The sequence below is a fragment of the Thunnus thynnus genome, chromosome 12 (assembly GCF_963924715.1).
Source record: "Thunnus thynnus chromosome 12, fThuThy2.1, whole genome shotgun sequence".
NCBI classification, from domain to species: Eukaryota; Metazoa; Chordata; class Actinopteri; order Scombriformes; family Scombridae; genus Thunnus; species Thunnus thynnus.
In genome coordinates this window covers 13708529-13722390 of record NC_089528.1, presented here as the reverse complement: position 1 = coordinate 13722390, position 13862 = coordinate 13708529, and the positions used below count along the sequence as shown (strand labels likewise).

The following is a 13862-nucleotide window of genomic DNA, read 5'->3' as shown; positions in this document are numbered from 1 at the left end:
TTTTATTCACTTCGCAAAGATAATCAGCTTGAAAAGAAAAGCAAAAAACATCACACATTTATTGAGTGTATTTTACTGAAAGCCTGCCATTCAACTGAATTTCACTATTTCACATTTTGGGTTTTGCTGGTTCCAGTTTGTTTAATCACTCGCTCGTGTTTAAGAGCAGATCGAGCTCCCCGAGAAGCTCTTAGAAATGTCGTCCATGTCATGCAGCTGCTCTTTTACCGCCTTCCACATGAAGCTTGGTGTCACACCCATTCCCTCTATCTCTCTCTAGATACTGGCACACCAATCAAAAACGGTGCAGCACTCAGTTCCCTCCCCACTGCCTGCCATAGCTACATCAGAGCTGCACAGAGCGGTGTCCCTGTAATTCAGTTCCCCCTGCCTGCTCGAGCTCCTTGCTTTAATTCCACACTATGAAAGACACGCCTGCTATCTCTTTGAGCATATTAGTAAGCATCCCCTCCTCTCTTTCTTTCTCTCTCTCTTCTTCAAACTCCCAGCTTTCTCCTGCCTGTCCCTCCTTCTCTATCTCTTTCTCCCCTCCTCGTTATCATCTTCCCGTCCTATTCAGATGAGTTTCAAATAGAGAGGGGGACCCTTCTAATTAGCTCTGTAAAGATGCTTTGTCGCGTCAGTGTGGCCACCAGTGTGTGCATTGAGAGGGGATGTGTGACAGCTAGTGTTAGCATTGAGAAAGTGTGTATGGGCCCTTAATGAGGTTTGTTAGCTGAGTGTGTATCCTGCTGTTTGAATACACCCTCGGCAGCCTTTGAAGGAACAGAGATGAAGAGAGCGAGGAGGAGAGAGGAGTCTTTCAGCGTTGCAGGTTGCAGAATGCAGATGATGTATTATGCTCAGTGTGGTTTCCATTTGAACAGCAGATGAGAGGAGAATAATGCTTCACTTGCGTTTCGTTCGTGAAAAACTATGGGAAATGCACGGGGGTCAACGCGCTCATCAGACGTTCGGGGGGACGTCTCCTCGCCTCAGAAATTTGTAGCGACTCCAACAAACTGTGTGGATTCAGCTGGTTGAGCAGGAAGAGAATCTGGAGGAAGAAAATCATGTTTTCGAGGGGATATTAGCGAAAAGTTCATGTGGTTGAGCACAAGAGAAGGTGATCGTAGCTCTAAGACACTTTTGGAAACAGTTTTTTTTATGAATGGGAGAAGTAGAAAGACTTGTTAGAAATGATCATTGTGTAATTAAAGTGTTGGGAAACATAGAACTTGAAATAGATTCAGTACAAGGACACTTAAGATGATGGTTAAAATAATTGGTGATCAGTGAGAAGGGAGAAAAAAAAAGATTTTTAAGAGTTTACAAAATGCAGAGGAGAGGGGGGTGGTTGCGGCGGAGGAACGAGAGAGAGATTAGAGATGGCTGGAAACAGATGAGAGCCGGAGGTGGAGGGTAGATGGAGAGAAAAAAAAAATTGGTTGGGAAATGAGGGATTGTATGGAGCCAAAGAGTCAACCTGCTGGGCCTGCCTGCTGCCTCAGAGATTGTAAACTGTCACTCAGGATGCAGACAGACAAGCAAGATAGACATCATTTGCCCATATTACCCTCCACTACTGAAATTGTCGTCCACGTAGCCCTCCCCCCTCCCTCCTCATTGCATCTTCTTTTTCTATCTTTCACTCCATTTCCAGGAGATGTCCGTGCACACGCATGTATATGAACTCCCTATCTATTTCCTCTATCTCCTCCGCTACTTTCTTTCTGTCTCTTTTTCCCCGTTGATGAAATGAGTCAGCTTGCAGTATACTCTCCCCTCTCATTGTGCGATGGTTCGTTGCCTCTCCATAGGAGGTAGAGAGTGTTTGGGCTCTTTCCCCTGTTTTACCAGTTTACCAGTGTAATCCTTTACACCGGCACAATGAGCTCTCACTCCAGCCACAGGATTCTATTAGGCTCCCAGAGAGACACAGGATCTCCATAAACATTTTCCAGCTACAACCCCCCCACACCAATGCCACCTATACTGCCTCGTAGCTAGACCTCAAACACAGTCCATAGTTTCCTTTTTACATATTAAGCACCTCTTTTGTTTTGCCAGGGGAGATTTTACCTGTCTGGAAAAGGATGGTAGAATAAAAGCTTACACACTTACAATACCAACGGCTTGTTAACACAAACCGACTCACAAAAAAAGCATTCCTTTACAACCGCAGAGTATATATAACAAGCAACCGTGAACAAGCAAATGCTTGTTATATGGTCTTTGGAGGCATGCTAAAGATGTTTTTAAAATGCTGAAGTCATTGGAGGATGTGATTCCTGCTCACTGCTGCAAACATGATGCCATTAAAGTCTGCAGATAAACTCCCCAATCTGTCATTTCATGCACATACTGTATATCAAATTCACAGCCTGGCTCTGCATTTCGGTGTTACCTTTGAAGCGTACAAAAGTAGACATGTATTTTATTTCAAATAGTACTTCATCTTCAGGGGGAAAAGTTGTATCCGATGATATTAACTGTTGCTAATATTCCACCCCCTTCATCCCTAGATGTCTATCGCAGTCAGCACAACATGCAACAAGGATTTTTTTAGATTAGTTTTTTTTTTTTGCATTTTGCTTTTATTGGTTAGTGTCAGTGTGAGACAGACAGAAAACATCACAAACCAAGATCAAACCAGGGACGCATGCAGTTATCTGTTATGCACCTTAATCTTTAGGCCACTATAAGCATTTACTCAGTAAATTAAGGAAAGTAATTCAGTCTCAGTGACTGCTAACAGTTTGCTGAGTCACCATGTCACTGCAAGACATGGATCATGTGGCCAAGCTCTAACTTTCTTGAGTTTCAGATGAGATTTGTTTGAAACCATTTAATTTTTTTTCATGTGGTCTGTTAGTGTGGCTCCGTGTATTTCTTGAAAATGCCCACATAAGCTAGAGTCCTTTCAGTAGTCAAAGTCAAAGTCCTTTCAGCCATTTACTAAAAAAAAACCTTTTGCTTCAAAAATACAAATGGAACACAGATGCTATTTGTTCAGAAGCTCATGTTGTTTGTTGGGTAAATACAATAAACACATCAAGCACAATGAGCATGATAAACACGGTCAAAGACTAATGTTTCCAGGCTCTTTAGCTTCATCTAAATTAACTAACAAGCACAGACAACTTGATCTACATATTAACCAATCAGAAGCAAGATCTAACCGAGGTCATTATAAGTATTCTATGATTAGTTATCCTTGACAAATTAAATACTATAAAATATCAATTATTTATAAATATTTCTCTATTGTATGAACGGCTCTAATATGGTCTTGAATAAGAATTAATGCCTTAATGCAGCTTCATGCACAATAATCAACATGTTCTAGTATTGGCCAAATTTTCAGCTATTGTCCTTCTGCCTTATGTTGAATTATAACAAAGAACAAACAATATAAACAAAACCAATCCAAGAGAAAGCAGGCAAAACATAAGATCTGGCATGTTAAATGTTAGAATAATGATACTGACTATTGCTAGAGGTAAACATATCTCTACTGAACATTCTTTAAAATTTTTGTGATTATTTAAGGCAGCAGGAGGTCTCATGCGACGTGTTTGTCGACATGTCTCTGTTTTGTCCCTCAAGTCCAAAGCCATGGGTCACAGGGCTCCTCTCTCTTCCCCTCTCTCCCTCATACACAAACACATCCCTCTATCTCCCATCCATCTCTCCCCTCCGGCTCCCCCCCCACTCATCCTTCCCTCTCCTCCCATCTTGATAATGCAGCTCTTTTCTTTCTTGCTTGGTGGAGGGCTGCCCTGAACCAACATTGTCCCCTACGCCGGCTCTTGTGGGGGGCCCTATTGTGTGTGAAGGAATGGGGAGTTAACACCCATGTCTGAACCCTCTCAATGGGGGCATTGTGTCTGAATCTTCCTCCAGCTCACCCAATCTCACCCCACGTCACTCCCCTGCACAGGCCAAGCTAGGGGCTACTCTGGGTGCTCCCCCCATTATATGTTGAAAACATGCACATAGCAGCGAACTCAAATTCACGAACAAATCATCCCATAACCGCCCTCAACTGTTCATAACCCGCTACTCTTTGTGTCTTATTAATTTTCCACCAGACCACACTGAGCTGAATATGTCTTTGCTGCTGGTTTTGACAGAAATGCGGGCCAATGGGTGTACGGTTATTGAAGGAGGCCCCTGCAATTCGCTTTTTCTCATAGAAAAGAACAAAGCGACACATAAAGGACTATATTGTATTAGCATGATAACAGGATTCAGAATGCTTTCAGAACATTTCAAGATGCACCGCAGTGATGAAATCTGTGTAAACAAATTGATCGAAAAAGTTACAATGTTCATCATTTAATTTACACTTGCAAACAAATATTGCGTCATAAAGTCATAAGACATGGCTGAAAAATTACACATTTCTAATAATGTAGGTTATGTGTAATTATTTTAACCTGAGTGATTTATATTTCTGTAAAAAAACATTTCTAAATATGAACAGATGTGTCTGTGTTTCATACAGTACGCTGAGCATTTTTATTTGTTTCTGTATAGCAGCGAGCGCCTTGGGGCAGGTTACAAAAGAGCAAGTTGGCGTTTTCTTCCCACATATTTTTAATCAAAGTGTTAGTGTTTACATTTGCATTTGCATTGAGCAAAGGGATGCTGAATGCCAAAGGTGAGATTTTGAAAAACACTCTATTTTCCCTTTTTTCAGATGGAAACAAGGGTGGGTGGTTGGAAGGCTGGATAAAGGCTGCTAGATGACTGAACTCAGAGACATGGTGCAGCTCATCATCATTGCCATGGGCTCTCGTCTTCCTCCTCTCCTCCTGTGGCCCGTACCTCCATCCAGGGGTCCAGCACAGCCAGTAAAGCCCAAGCGGAGTGCTAGTGAGTGGGCCGGGAAGGATGGAGAAGGTCCCTGAAGGCTAGAAGCACCTCTGGAGCTACCAGCATGCAGGAGAAATCAATATGAAACACAGAGCCTGCACAGCTCTGAGTGGGGTTTCCTGTGTTATTCTGTGGCCTAAGGGCCCACAGACCTCCAAAGGACAGGCCCTGCGTGGCCCTCTCAGCTGCAGCTCCAGCTCCTCAGACTGGACCTCAGTCCAGCTCTCCACTGGCTGTGTGTGGTTCTGCTGAAGGGGATCTCTCCCCAAATAATACCCAATACCCTGAATGTTGAAACACCGCCGAGAGGGATTTTTTTTTTCTTTCATAAGATTGACATATTCCCCACCTTCTGCTTCTGGCTGTTTAAAAACCAGTTTGGGAGTTCAGCTTTTGACTCACTCTCCATCCTCGACTCGCCTGTTGTTTATTCCCCAACCAGTTTTTACATTTGACAAAGAGACAGTGCGATCTTTATTTTCTCCTCCACTCTCGGTTTGCCGTTACTATGGTGAGCCGTAGACATGTGTCTTTTCAAACCAGAAACACCGGCACATGCTGTATGAACATCTCTTTTTTTTTCCATGACGTCTATTATTCAATCCCAGACTGTTAAAAAAAAACTGACTGAACAGCAAAGAGGGCAGAGATTCTAGTGGAGATGGTAACATGGTAGGTATCTCTTTTAGCTCTTCACATTTTCCACTCATTCAATGAATATGCTCTCATTACCTAATATGTTGCCTAAAATAGTGTGTGTGTGTGTGTGTGTGTGTGTGTGTGTATGTGTGTGTGTGTGTGTGTGTAACATGGCAGCCTGAGATGATTTTTGGGTGTTGAGAACAGTTTATATATATATTTATGTATCTTTAACATCAGGAAATGTTTGGAACTTAGCAGGTTAATTTAAGTGTTTTGTGAAGTTTGCTGAATTATCAGATCACATCTGAACATATTGAATCATACATCTAAACACTATCAACAGAGAGCTCTGTGTGTGTATGAATGGTCTGTAGATGCTTGGCCCTGTAAGTGTTTGCGAGCGCCGAGCAGCAGCGGTGTGCACTACAGAGCTCCGGTCCCAAACTGCTGTCTTCGTCACAGTAATGCAGTGTGTTGTTGTGTTTCCATCCAGATGGGCACAGCTTCAGACAAAATGGCCGCCAGTCTTTCCCTCTGCCAAAGATGGCGGGCGCATCTCTGTTGTCTGCCATCTGTGCATCCGTTAGCTGTTGTCGAATGCAAATCGAGACTAATTGCATTTGCATAACCTCCAACCATCATGTTGTTGGCATGTGCTGATAATTGCTCCTATGAACGCGGCGGAGCGAGCAGGAGTGAAGTGATGTTTTAAAGCGTACTCGGTGCCGTTAGTTTTTCTCTTGGGGTGTGAGTATTTGTACCCAGAAATATGTTTGATAGGTGTTCGGTGCATGTGAGATCAAGAGTCCGCTGGTCCTGCTGTGCCATATGGCATGCATGTTTTCATGTGATTCCCTCGTATGCAAATGTGACACTGTACAAAAGATTAAGCCGAAGCTTTTTTTTTTTAATCAGATAGCGCTCTGTCACTCATGCACACTCACACTCACGCTCTTTTTTTTTTTTTTTTTTTTACACACAGACATACATAATGTACAGATGAAAGCATTAAGCAAACAGAGAAGCTCAGACACGCACACAGACTCTAATTAAGAAGGGATCCATAGGCCCAACAAACTCCAGACAGACACACCATAATAGTCTCATTTTCATGCACATGGGTGTCTGGTTACCATGGCACTGAACACATCGTGGGGTGACTGATTTTTGCTAGAAAAGGGTTGCACATGAGACATATAAATATGCGGTATCACAAAAATTGCTTCCTGAAGAACACTGATTGTAGCTTTGAAGTATCGTGTGAACACAATTTCCTAAGAATAGACCAGTTAGAGGAAAATGACAGAAAACTGAACTCATATATTTGAGACTCTGGAGTCATAAAATAGAAGATATTCAATACGTCTGATCTCATAACTTGGCATAATATCGCCAGGAGCTGTTTTGTAGTCAGAGGACTGAAGTGTTGTATAAATGCATTTCTCACGTTTCTGCATCCCCGCAGAGTGTCGTTTTGTGGTCGTATTTGATTGAGCAGGTCTTGTTTTTGGCAGCGTAAATTCATGCGATGAGAGTCGTCTGAGCGGATGAGTAACAATGCAGCGTTCGTATTTGCATTCGCCCATCAAGGCAGCTGCTGTGCTGTACAGTTAGGTCTACTGTGGGCAGCAAAATGGCGGTCACGCGAATCACAGGGTTCTGTCTGCTGGTCGTGGGAGCTGAGGAGAGGAGAGAGAGAGGAGCAGGGAGGAGGGAGGAGTGGGGGGAGGAGGGGGAGGGGAGTGGGGAGGATTTTGGGGCGTCTGGTTCGAGAGAGAGGGTTGCAGGGTCTAGACTGTGGGGTGGGGGGTCGCTCAGGAGGGGAAGATGGAGTGGGGGGGGGGGTGGTTGTTGGTGGAGAGGTTATTATTTGAAGAGGGGGGGGCCCGTCTGGTTTTAGGAGGAACCATTAATGAGGGGCTGGAGAAAAGGAGAGGGGGGGGGGTAGTTTGTCTGCATTTGTGAACATGTGTCTGCATCTCGGCCATTTGCATAAAGCGATGAGGGCGTCCATATGCTGTGTGGCGAGGCAAATTCAGTCACAGTCTTTTGCACACCTCCCAAGGTCTCTCACACGAACTGAAGGAAAACCCGCCGAGTGTTGCGCCCGTCCGTATCTGACAGTCACATTATCTGTCGGGGAGCAGGAACACGCTCTACCCCATTTCTCACAATAACACTTAAACACTCCTACAATACTGAAGCCTCATGTTAGACGCATCCCTGTTTCTGTCCATTACACCATCCAATGAGGAGATGTGAAGCCGCTTTCGGCCAATGACAAACGGCAGAGAATCAGGAAGAGGAAGGAAAGGGCGACGGGAGTCATGGGTTTACCCTTCATGTGCCGGAGAAAAGAGAATCAACAACACAGCTTCAGCAGCAAGAGAGGAAAGAAAAGGATAGCGGGAAGGGGTGGGATAACATGGGAGCATTATTTCATGATGAAGCAGACATGGCTTTCCAAACAGAGTACAATGGGATAGCGCATGCATTGGAAATAAAGTTGTAATTTATTAGCTATCAAGCATTTCTTTGTGCGTACATGTCCGCAGAATTTGTAGAATATTTACAGATCAATTTGAGGGGGAAGAAAGGAAAAGAAAAGCCTCCCCTCCACTTAAAAAGAATAAAGTCAGGAAGGCGAGGCAGTCGTCATGAGGCTAAAAAAAAAAAAGTCAGACAGCTAGACATGGGCACAATGCAGATCTCCATAATGTGCTGTATGAATACTGCCGTGATAGTCTCCTGCGCTGGAGGTCTGAGCTCGGAGCGTGGGAATGTTAGGAGAACATATGCAGAACAGTCGGGCGATGGCGAGACAGCCTTGCTAGCATGAATGCTGTTGTAGCAGGTGAAAGAGGACCCTAGAGTTCATGGGTCAAGGCCACTGAAGAGGTTGTCTGGTTCATGTGTGTATGTGTGTGTGTGTGTGTGCGTAGGCCACTTGGGTTGTCGTCTGGGTCTTGTAGGATGCTAATGAAGTTGCCCGGCTGTTTGATAAGCAGCGCTGCCTATTGTTCGCTCAGAGAGGACTAGACTGGGTGTAGACTTGGACAAGAGCTCCTTCATCATGTGTTTCGCAGCAGAGTAGCAGACAGGCAGCCTAAAGTCAGACCTCCCCTGCTGAAAGTGTGATTGTGTTGTCTGGAAGCCTTTTCTCCCCACATCTCTGCTTTCTGTGACATTTCTTCTCTGAGTGACACGTTGGTCTCGGGCTCTCCAGTGTGGTGCCTGTCTTTGTTTCTTTCCAGATTGATGGCAGCTTTGTACCAGGGCTCTACATTTCCATGATGGAGGAAATTGTCAGGAGTACACTGGTTTAGAGCATCTATTCAGATGCCAGATTTACAGCTTTAGCCGCTGTGATTTCTGTCAAATCGAACTTGAATATCTCATTAATGTTTTTGCCAAAACTTTGAAATGTCTTTCATCTTAAAGCATAAGACTGGTGATATTCTTTATTTCACTTGCTGCCAGCAAACCCCACGAAAAGACTAAAACTAAAAAGTAAATTCATCCTACTAACAAGTAGTAACAACGCTTTTATCTTATTATTCTGTGCCATAGAGCACCAAAACTATTAACTGGTTAACTGGGTGAGATCAGTCCAACACACATTTGTTCTCTAATGAAACAAATGTGTGTTGCAGTTTTTCTCGATCGCTTACACACTATAACTGGGCCTATTAACTAAACATCCCAAACTGTGACGCCATCTACCAAAAGACAGACCCAGTTCCCAAAACTATAAACACTATTCCCCTGTTTTCACTCGTGCTCATTTAGAAAGCACTGGCATTCAATATCATTAACTCAAGTCATCACAGCTGGAACCCAGTTAACACACAAATCTCCAAGTGGAAACACTGAGAGTCAAAACTGTTCACACACCAATCAGAACCTCAGGACAGATAGACAACAAGGCTGTGAGTCAGTTCACTTGTTTTGGAACAATGGATCCACAAAGACCTGAGTTAGAATAAATGTGATTTCTTTCTTTATGTACAAACTGTTTTTTTTTTCATTGTTTTACTGGTAAATACATGGAAATTATTTTACTGTATTCTACGTTCTTTATCTGTTGCATATTTTACAGTACGTTTACTTTTTCATTCAATTTCAGTTTAATTTACTACAGTACATTGAGGAATCAAAAATTTTGAAAACTTATACATGTGTTGTGTCTTTATATTGTGTTCATCGTGTTAAGAGGTTGTTCTGGGGGGGAAACTATAAGCACCATTATTCATTGCAGTAACAGGTTTTTACAGTGGTGTTTTGAATTGATCTCACCAGTGTGTAACAGCTGTTTTGTAGAGTTTATGTATTTGATGTCTTTTATGTGATGTCTGAAGGCAAAGTTTGGTATAGATGTAAGATTACATGGTTTTGAGTGGAGAGTTTTGTTTTTGACGTGGAAGTTTGAAGTTTGTAAAGATGAGTGTGCAGTCATGCATTTGTGTTTTGGGAAATGGAGTATAATTTCAAGAAATGTGTCTCAGCAATCGAGAAAAACTGTAATCCACGAGTGAAAATAGTCCCCAACAAAAGTGCTATGTATTCCTGTTTGAGTAACATTGGCTGAAAACTACAGTGCCCAGCTGTTTTAGAAAATAACTTAGCCTCTTGTAACAATGAAACTATAAATTTGTAACCTGCTTGTAAAGATTCACATGTTCAGTCGGGATGGACGTGGCGCTGCCATCCCGCCACAGACAGCGTGGCAAGTTGACACAGACTAGCACATTGTTGGTTTTTGGTCTTTTCATGAGATTTCTTAACAACGAGAGAAACATATAATGCCGGCCTGATCCTTTAAACATATTTAAACAGCATTTGTACCAAGTCGGAGACACGTGTGTTTGCCTTCTGTCACACTGTATCTAGTTTAGCCAGCAGGATTACCTTCATGCAAAGGATTAATTTTTGACGTGTCCTGTCGTCGTAAAGAGCTGCATGCGTAAAGGTGTATTACTTATGGTATCCCTTTAAGAGAGAAAGCATTACCTCATCAGGAGCCGTGTAAAGGAAGGAAGTGAGTGAATGGGTGAAGGAGCGCAGTGCTAACTCTCTCCACTCCTTTATGCTTGTGGGTGCAGGCTTCATTAGCTCTACAGAAAGGACAGCTCCCTCCCAGACCCCTCAATAGACCCATAGACCTGTCTCACTGGCACAGGCTCTGGCTCAGTGGGGTGGGTGTGTGTGTGTGTGTGTGTGTGTGTGTAAGTGTGTGTTTGTGACTGCGGTATGCGTGCGTGTTTGCATGTGTGTCCCTCAACCATTCACACACCACCAGGCCTCATAGTTTCTCACTCATGCCTAAAGGAAGCCTGGCATTGACACTTTTTTGAGACTCACATCTCTGTCACTCTCTCTTTGTCCCTCATTCTCTCGTTTTCCCTCACATGCTTTCCATTATTCTCCATTTCACAATTTTTCCTCATTGTGTTTTCTCTCTGAGGCGCTTTATTCGTCTTTGACTGGACATTCAGTAAATGACCATATGCTGTACAGCACTCCGACTGTTGTACGTAACAGCAGATTTTGTTTTCTTAGACTTAATCTCATGTTCCTTTATTGAATTAGTTAAACTTTCTGACAATTCTCCACATTACTGACTTTGCGTAAAGCCTATACCACTCTAAAAAGATTAGTCTGCATTGGAGATTAAAAAGGCTTTACAGATAAATGCTTAATTTAAGGAATAACTTGCACCAATAAATTCAGTTTTGCCAGTGTTTAAACTACCGTTTTTGCAAAATGAACCTGACACTAATTGTATTTGCATTGATTAGTCAGCAGAAATTTGACACCCGTAAACTCAAAAAGACCAACTGAGCTCACAACACGCAGTAGCGAAGAATCTGCTTTTCATCAGTCTGATTACTGAAAACTTAGATTCAGTACATGCTGGTACTTACAACACTGATCTTCAGCCATTAATAGCATTATAATTGAGATAATGCTCAACAGCAAATTTGATACTTATAATACTTTCCTTTTTCCTCTATTATAAGCAATCAGCAGGTGAGGATTAACTACCTGTAATTTAACTGCAATTGACAGATTAAACTATTTTTTCTATCACTGAAACACCCTCTGACAGACATGATGCTTAAAGGCCATCTGTGTATTAACTTGACATAATCTGAAGGAAATTATGGAAAAACAGCGATCCTGTGTGGACGATGGGAGGCTCCTATCCTTCGAAATAAGTTTCTCATCAGGCAGCATGTGCGGGCAGCTATTCTACTCGGGGTCCTCGTCTAGTGAGGGGGAGGAGACATATATATAGGCAAAGGTGCTAGCAGAGATGATTAGCATGGGCATCCGCCATCGTTTCCTCTGCTCATTGTTGCAGTGCTGCATTAATGAGCCTGGCGCGCATCAGACAATCTGCTCATGATACACACATGTACATACACATTCACATACACAGTCTAAACATACAAAAGCACAGACATACACATCAACACCTGCCATTTACTTGATGGTGATTGGTTTATTCATTAATTACTGATTTCAAGTCGAGTCCAGGTCATATCTCTGGGGGTTGGAAACTCGGGTAAAAGTAGAGCGAGGGAAACTTTGTTACACCCACAGAGAAATGCAAGCTTTGACTCAGAAATAGTGAGAAAAAGAGAGAGAGAGAGGCCGACAGAGGAGGAGGAATGAGAGCACAATACTGTGGCCTGGTTTGTGGTTCCAGAGGGATAGAGACACTTTCGCATTTCCCCTGCAAAACGAGATAGGATGAGCTCTTTTACACACACACACACACAAATATACACATATACACACATGCACGCACACCTTGTTCCCTCCGTCTAAGTGAGCCAGCACTCAGTTCGTGCAGCTTTGTTGTTGAGGCAGCAGGAAACTTATTGCCCCAGATTTAAAGCAAACCTCCGTCACACATGCAGCAGTTAACTGTTAACTCACTTCAACTGAATCCACCTCAAAATATTTTCAATCCTAATTTCATCTTTCTGTTTTATTTTAATTTTTGCATGTTTGTTGCAAATATCCAGTAAACTGCATGTGTGTGTGTGTGTGTGTGTGTGTGTGTGTGTGTGTGTGTATGTGTATACATGTGTATGTAACAGACAGCCTGACCTCTGACCTTGTCCTGCTGTGAAGCTTTCATTCCCATAGGCTGGGGGCTGTGGTCGTCTCTGCACACACACACACACACACACACAAACACACACACACACACACACTGTTGGCTCTATTGGTATAGCTGTCCCTCGGCCACCCATTCAGGGCTCAGTCACGGCCACTTAGAGCGCAGCAGACTCAGGGATTCAGACGAGCTGTGATCCAATGACATGTATTTATAATGAGGGGGCTACGGGGACGTCTTTGTTGGACGGACACAATGTCAGTATAAGGGTGTGTGTATGTGTGTGTGTGTGTTGGGGAGGGGGGTTAAATACAGAAAGAGGGGAAGTGGAGGGAGAGAGAGTCCGGTAGACCTTCACACACCCTCCTTGTGGGGATGAATTCAGACTTTTCTTACTTTTCCAACTCTTTCACACATAAACACACTTTCTGTCTTGCCTTCTTGAATCTGTGGGGGAAAAAAACACCCTTGTTACCATGAGAATATCTTCTAAAGACTGACCACGTCCAGCAGAATTTGTGCAGTGAAAGTTACAATAAGTTCAAGTTTTGTCAAAGCAAATCTGTAGTTCTTGCTGCAACTCCAAGTCAAGTCTCAAGTCTTCTTAAGCAAAGTGAAAGTCAAGATCTTTCAGATAATGCTGACCATTAAAATGACTCAGCAAACTTGTGAACTTGTGTTTTAGGCAACCAGATCCTTTCAATGCATCAAACTAATAATGAAGCATTTAAGACATATGGCTGAAGACTGCTCATTAATCCCTTAATTTCTTTTGAGTGTTCTGGGATTTTACCAGGTCAAAATTTGAATGTTCTTGTTTTGAAGTCCTAAATCAAGGAGAGACTTTAGGGAATAAAGTCTCACAGCAGTCTCTGATTAAAATACATATTGGATAAATCAAGAACATCAAAATAAAAACGAATCCCACGATTCTTCCTCAGTACACTGCAGTTTATTCACCAAATGCTTTCAGCTGTCTTGCTTTCATCAGGGTGTCTGAGGTTGTTTCCAGTTTCCTTACAGTCCACTGATCAGTCATATGACTTATATATCACCATAGATACTAAGTTTATAAAACAACGTGACTGTCACCTTTTTTAAAATATAGTTTTTGATGAAGGATGAAGGCAAGATGTCCAAAAATGTTAGTGAATGAAGTGCAGGTGGTGTGTTTGAATTTTGATGGGAGCACAGATGTATCCACATCTCG

General features: G+C 42.8%; 1 long non-coding RNA gene across 3 annotated transcripts in view; it reads left to right on the top strand.

Annotated features, from left to right (window-relative positions):
* LOC137194091 (uncharacterized) overlaps positions 1 to 13862 on the top strand; it is a 29700-nt gene that overhangs the window by 14011 nt on the left and 1827 nt on the right. For all 3 annotated transcript variants that reach the window (XR_010930923.1, XR_010930924.1, XR_010930922.1), the window contains exon 3: positions 4706 to 5553. This is a non-coding gene — a long non-coding RNA (uncharacterized lncRNA). The remainder of the gene's footprint in view (positions 1 to 4705; positions 5554 to 13862) is intronic.